Source organism: Bos javanicus, chromosome 28 (assembly GCF_032452875.1).
Source record: "Bos javanicus breed banteng chromosome 28, ARS-OSU_banteng_1.0, whole genome shotgun sequence".
NCBI classification, from domain to species: domain Eukaryota; kingdom Metazoa; phylum Chordata; class Mammalia; order Artiodactyla; family Bovidae; genus Bos; species Bos javanicus.
This window is the reverse complement of record NC_083895.1, coordinates 6,584,039-6,590,997: the sequence shown is the minus strand read 5'-3', so window position 1 is coordinate 6,590,997 and position 6,959 is coordinate 6,584,039.

The following is a 6,959-nucleotide window of genomic DNA, read 5'->3' as shown; positions in this document are numbered from 1 at the left end:
CTCTGGGTGATAGACCCAGCTCTTCTGTGATTGGACTTGAGTGCCCTCGAGTCATGGACGGCACCCCACTGATCCAAAGGTTGACACGGGGTTAGATCGGCTGCAACACCATCTGTGTAAGGACTCCACTGGTGTGGAAGGGGCCTTCCCTCCCTTACCCCCTGGTCTCCATTGTGGCTCCACTTCCTGTCCACTGCGTGCAGCTCTGACCTCTGACATTTGCAGGCAGGGCAGCACCTTCCTAATCTGGCAGGTGCTGCTGCTGCTGGAGGCCATGTTTATGCCTGGCACTAGAATGACATGATTGAAACCACCAGTGGCTGACACTAAAAGAAAGCAGGATTGACAGAGGGCACTCTGTGACCTAATGAGAGCAAAACTGCCGCAAGGGGACTTGAAGAAAGTCACCACCCAGCCGTGTTCTGGCAGGAGGGCAAGCTCCCATCTGCAGGGTTAACAAGGGGACATGTGAATGCAGCCGTGGGGTGCTCATGCATCTGTGGCCATGGACAGGGGCAGTCCTACGTTTTTAGACCTTTGCTGGTCTCAGGGCAAAAAAGTTAAATCTGCAGCATCACATCCCCTCTCTGCCAGCTACTGCTGTGTTCTCTGGGCCTCAGTTTCCAGATCACTGAATCGGGATAATAATCATCTAATTCACAGAAACACTAAGAGAACTGAGAGGATATATTTTGGTTCTCTGAACAACATAATGTGTTAGTAGCTCAGTCGTGCCCAACTCTTTGCAACCCCATGGACTGCAGCCCACCAAGCTCCTCAGTCCATGAGATTTTCCAGGCAAGGACACTGGAGTGGTTTGCCATTTCCTTCTCCAACATAGGAGAACAGCATAATAGAGAGGAACAAATCTGACTCCAACTTGTTGCTACAAGTTAAGAATGTTACCTACAGCCTGAAATATGCAGGATAGCTCATCCTCAAGTCTCTGATCTTTAAAGGTATAATACTTTTCCATTTAACATTTTATTTATTTTTGTATTTTTGATTGTGCTGAGTCTTCATTGCTGTGTACCGGCTTTCTCTAGTTTCAGAAAGCAGTGGCAATTCTCTTGAGGTTCTGGGCTTCTCATTGAGTGACTTCTCTGTTGCAGGGCATGGGCTCTGGGGCATGAAGGCTTCAGTAGTCGCAGCACGTGGGTTCAGTAGTCGTAATACATAGGCTTAGGTATCCTGTGGCATGTGGCATCTTCCCAGACCAGGGATAGAACCCGTGTTTCCCATGCATTGGCAGGCAGACTCCCAACAAATGGACCACCAGGGAAGTCCTATTTATCTATTTATATACAGATAAAGAGTTGCTGAACAGAGAACATCATTTGTCTTGTTGGGGGTTTATAGAAACAGCCTGACCTGATTTACATTGACAGCTGCAAGAACAAAGGTTTCAACATCTCGAAGTTTGCAACAAACAACCAGACTTCATCTCCTTTTGGTATAAAAGAAATCTGAATTCTAACTCAGGTAGGATGGTTCTTTGGGAGACTAGTCCAACATCTTCTCAGTCTGCTGACCTTTCAAATAAAGTGTCTATTCCTTGCCCCAACAACTCATCTCTTGATTAATGTCTGTCATGCACCAAGCAGTCTGAGCCTGGACTTAATAACAACAGAAGGGATTACCTGTTTCCTCCTGGAGTTAGTTCTGGCCATGTGACTAAACTCTGGTTAATGAGACGCAAGTGGAAAGATGGAGGGTGTGGGAGAAGATGCCCTTCTTTCCACCTGGAGCACATGCTCAGATGGATGAGCAAAGAGTTGAAGTGGGACCCCCACTGTCTGCACAACCACCAGGGTTCTTTATCATGGGAGAGTTTTTGGAGCTTATTTAGGTTTTTCTGTTATCCTGCTCAATTCTATAACGATATTCAAGTAGGCAGTGTGAGACCAGGGAGGAAGACCTGTGTGCTGACAGAGAAGACTGAAGGTGGAATGAGGAAGGCAAGACTTGCCTACTTGTGCAAGGGCTGGCCCCATGAAAACATACTACTTTTACATCCTTATACCTTTATTTTGCACAGAGTGGCCAATTTCAAGGTCTCCTTATACTGGGAGGAGCTCTCCCTACCAGATTCTGGAGTCTCTGGGCTGCTGGCCTCACTCACCTGGTTATTGTCTCTGCACTGATGTTTTCTATTTAAGTCTGAATTTGGCAATAAGGAGTTCATGATCTGAGCCACAGTCAGCTCCTGGTCTTGTTTTTGCTGACTGTATAGAGCTTCTCCATCTCTGACCGCAAAGAATATAATCAATCTGATTTCGGTGTTGACCATCTGGTGATGTCCACGTGTAGAGTCTTCTCTTGTGTTGTTGGAAGAGGGTGTTTGCTATGACCAGTCCTTCCTCTTGGCAAAACTCTATTCGCCTTTGCCCTGCTTCATTCTGTACTCCAAGACCAAATTTGCCTGTTACTCCAGGTGTTTCTTGACTTTATACTTTTGCATTCCAGTCCCCTATAATGAAACATCTTTTTTGAGTGTTAATTCTAGAAGGTCTTGTAGGTCTTCACAGAACCGTACAACTTCAGCTTCTTCAGCATTACTGGTCGGGGAATAGACTTGGATTACCGTGATGTTGAATGGTTTGCCTTGGAAATGAATGGAGGTCATTCTGTTGTTTTTGAGATTGCATCCAAGTATTGCATTTCAGACTCTTTTGTTGACTATGATGGCTACTCCATTTCTTCTAAGGGATTCTTGCCCGGAGTAGTTGATATAATGGTCAACTGAGTTAAATTCACCCAAGCTGGATTTAGAAAAGGCAGAGGAACCACAGGTCAAATTGCCAACATCTACTGGATCACTGAAAAAAACAAGAGAATTCCAGAAAAACATCTACTTCTGCTTTATTGACTATGCCAAAGTCTTTGATTGTGTGGATCACTACAAACTGTGGAAAATTCTTAAAGCGATAGGAATACAAGTCCACTTGACCTGACCTGCCTCTTGAGAAATCTGTCTGCAGGGCAAGAAGCAACAGTTAGAACTGGACATGGAACAACAGACTGGTTCCAAATCAGGAAAGAAGTACGTCAAGGCTGTATATTGTCACCCTTTTTATTTACCTTATATACAGAGTACATCACGAGAAATGCTGGGCTGGATAAAGCACAAGCTGGAATCCAGATTGCCAGGATAAATCTCAATAACCTCAGATATGCAGATGACACCACTCTTATGGCAGAAAGTGAAGAACTAAAGAGCCTCTTGATGAAAGTGAAACAGGAGAGTGAAAAAGCTGGCTTAAAACTCAACACTCAACTAAAATCATGGCATCTGGTCCCATCACTTCAGCAAATAGATGGAGAAACAATGGAATCAGTGAGAGACTTTATTTTTGTGGGCTCCGAAATCACTCCAGATGGTGAATGCAGCCATGAAATTAAAAGATGCTTGCTCCTTGGAAGAAAAGCTATGACCAACTTAGACAGCATATCAGTAAGCAGAGGCATTACTTTGCCAACAAAGGTCCATCTAGTTAAAGCTATGGTTTTTCCAGTAGTCATGTATGGATGTGAGAGTTGGACTATAAAGAAAGCTGAGCACTGAAGAATTGATGCTTTTGAACTGTGGTATAGGAGAAGACTCTTGAGAGTCCCTTGGCCTGCAAGGAGATCCAACCAGTCCATCCTAAAGGAAATCAGTCCTGAATCTTCATTGGAAGGACTGATGCTGAAGCTGAAACTCCAATCCTTTGGCCACCTGATGCGAAGAACTGACTCATTGGAAAAGACCCTGGGAAAAGACCCATTGTAAAAGATGCTGGGAAAGATTGAAGGCAGGAGGAGAAGGGGATGACAGGATAAGATGGTTAGATGGTATCACCGATTTGATGAACATGAATTTGAGTAAACTCTGGTAGTTGGTGATAAACAGGGAGGCTGGCTTGCTGCAGTCCGTGGGGTTGCATAGAGTTGGACACAACTGAGTGACTGAACTGAATGGAAGCTCTGGGAGTTGGTGATGGACAGGGAAGCCTGGCATGCTGCAGTCCATGAAGTCGCAAAGAGTCCAATATGATTGAGCAACTGAACTGAACTGGTGTTTTCATCTTCAGGTAACTTGCATAATCCATGCATAAGCTGCTCATCACCAGTGCTGGACCTTTAGACAAAGGGAAGCAGGTTTGGGGGAACAATCGTGCAGCATAACTTCTGTAACTTTGTTCCTACTGAGAATTGTGTCTTGGGTTGCAAATGCTGACCTGAAAACCCCATTGTAGAACTGGAGCTTTGTGAGATGGAAATTGCTAAAATAATAGGTGTTTCCCTGTGCTTCATGCTGACCTTCTCTTTAGAGTGCTGGGACTATGTACAAAACAAACGTGTCTGCCAGAGTTCCTTGAAGACACAGGACCTCCACGACATGTTCTGAGTGAACTGGATCTGAAGGGGGAGGTTTTATTCCAAACTTTCTCTCCCCTCCCCCTCTGAAAGCCACACTTGGGGAGTGTAATAAAGGGTATTTCTTAGGATGGTGGGAATGGTTATGATTCTGGGACATCTTGGTCTGAGAAATCACATATTGCAACCAGTCCCTACAGTTTTGTTTCTTGGAATGTGTGAAATCAGCCTTGAAGATGGTTCTTGAAGATACACATTTTAAATGACATCTGAACAGGACTGAGCTATGTACAATCAATTGCAAGAACCTGAAAGGCTATTATGCCAAAGAGTGTGGTCTATGCCCTAATTAGATGTATCACTGTACCTAAACAAGGACCACGCCCTTCATATCATGGTCAGGACAGGTATAGAAAGTTAGAAAATGCAAAGTCATAGAGACAGATGTTGGCAGTGCCCATCTGAGCACTGTCAGAGAGCATGCTCAACTGGGTGAAGGCAAGTCTCATCTGGCTGTATCCTAATTTTCTTATTTTGGATACAGACTTACTGGGCTTCTAGAGACAGATGCTAAACTACGAGTTCAAATAAGGCAGGCGTAAAATGTACAACTTATCCATAGTAGGCAATGTTACAGCAATAAATTTACTGACTCTATTAAACATTCAAATCATTCACAAACATACATAAGAAGATTATATACTATATTAATCATGCCTTTCTATTCTATTATTCTATAATCTTAGCTTTGCTGTCTTGGGGCCTTCGTAACCCTGGATGGACTGCTTCTCCATCCTCTCCCAGGGTTTAACCCATTTCTAAGGAAGATGATCAAGATGGTCAATGGTCAGTTTTCAATACTGAAATCAGATTGATTATATTCTTTGCAGCTAAAGATGGAGAAGCTCTATATAGTCAACAAAAACAAGACTGGGAGCTGACTGTGGCTTAGATCATGAAATGCCTATTGCCAAATTCAGACTTAAATTGAAGAAAGTAGGGAAAACCACTAGACCATTCAGGTATGATCTAAATCAAATCCCTTATGATTATTCAGTGGAAGAAATACATTCAAGGGATTAGATCTGATAAACAGAGTGCCTGAAGAACTATGGATGGAGGTTTGTGATATTGTACAGGAGACGGGGATCAAGACCATCCCCAAGAAAAAGAAATGCAAATGGCTGTCTGAGGAGGCCTTACAAATATCTGTGAAAAGAAGAGAAGTGAAAAGCAAAGGAAAAAAGGAAAGATATACGCATTTGAATGCAGAGTTCCAAAGAATAGCAAGCAGAGATAAGAAAGCCTTCCTCAGTGATCAGTGCAAAGAAATAGAGGAAAACAATAGAATGGGAAAGACTAGAGATCTCTTTAAGAAAATTAGAGATACCAAGGGAACATTTCATGCAAAGATGAGTTCAATAAAGGACAGAAATGGTATGGACTGAGCAGAAGCAGAAGATATTAAGAAGAGGTGCAAGAATACACAGAAGAACTATACAAAAAAGATCTTCATGACCCAAATAATCATGACGGTATGATCACTCACCTAGAGCCAGACATCCTGGAATGTAAGTCAAGGGGGCCTTAGGAAGCATCACTATGAACAAAGCTAGTGGAGGTGATGGAATTCCAGTGGAGCTGTTTCAACTCCTAAAAGATGATGCAATGAAAGTGCTGTACTCAATATGCCAGCAAATTTGGAAAACTCAGCAGTGACCACAGGACTAGAAAAGGTTCATTTTCATTCTAATCCCAAAGAAAGGCAATGCCAAAGAATGCTCAGACTACCACACAATTGCACTCACCTCACACACTAGCAGAGTGATGCTCAAAATTCTCCAAACCAGGCTTCAATAGTATGTGAACCATGAAATTCCAGATGTTCAAGCTAGATTTAGAAAAGATAGAGGAACCAGAGATCAAATTGCCAACATCCATTGGATCATCAAAAAAGCAAGAGAGTTCAAGAAAAACATCTATTTCTGCTTTATTGACTATGCCAAAGCCTTTGACTGTGTGGATCACAACAAACTGGAAAATTCTTAAAGAAATGGGAATACAAGACCACCTGACCTGTCTCATGAGAAATCTGTATGCAGGCCAGGAAGCAACAGTTGGAACTGGACATGGAACAACAGACTGGTTCCAAATCAGGAAAGAAGTACATCAAGACTGTATATTGTCACCTTGCTTATTTACCTTAGATGCAGAATACATCATGAGAAACACCGGGCTGGATGAAGCACAAGCTGCCAGGAAAAATATCAATAACCTCAAATATGCAGATGAAACCACTCTTATGGCAGAAAGTGAAGAAAACTAAATAGCCTCTTGATGAAAGTGAAAGAGGAGAGTGAAAAAGCTGGCTTAAAGCTCAACATTCAGAAAACTAAGATCATGGTATCTGGTCCCATCACTTCATGGCAAATAGATGGGGAAACAGTGGAAATGGTAACAGACATTATTTCTCTGGGCTCAAAATCACTGCAGATGGTAATTGCAGCCATGAAATTAAAAGATGCTTGCTCCTTGGAAGAAAAGCTATGACCAACCTAGACAGCATATCAATAAGCAGAGACATTACTTTGCCAAAAAAG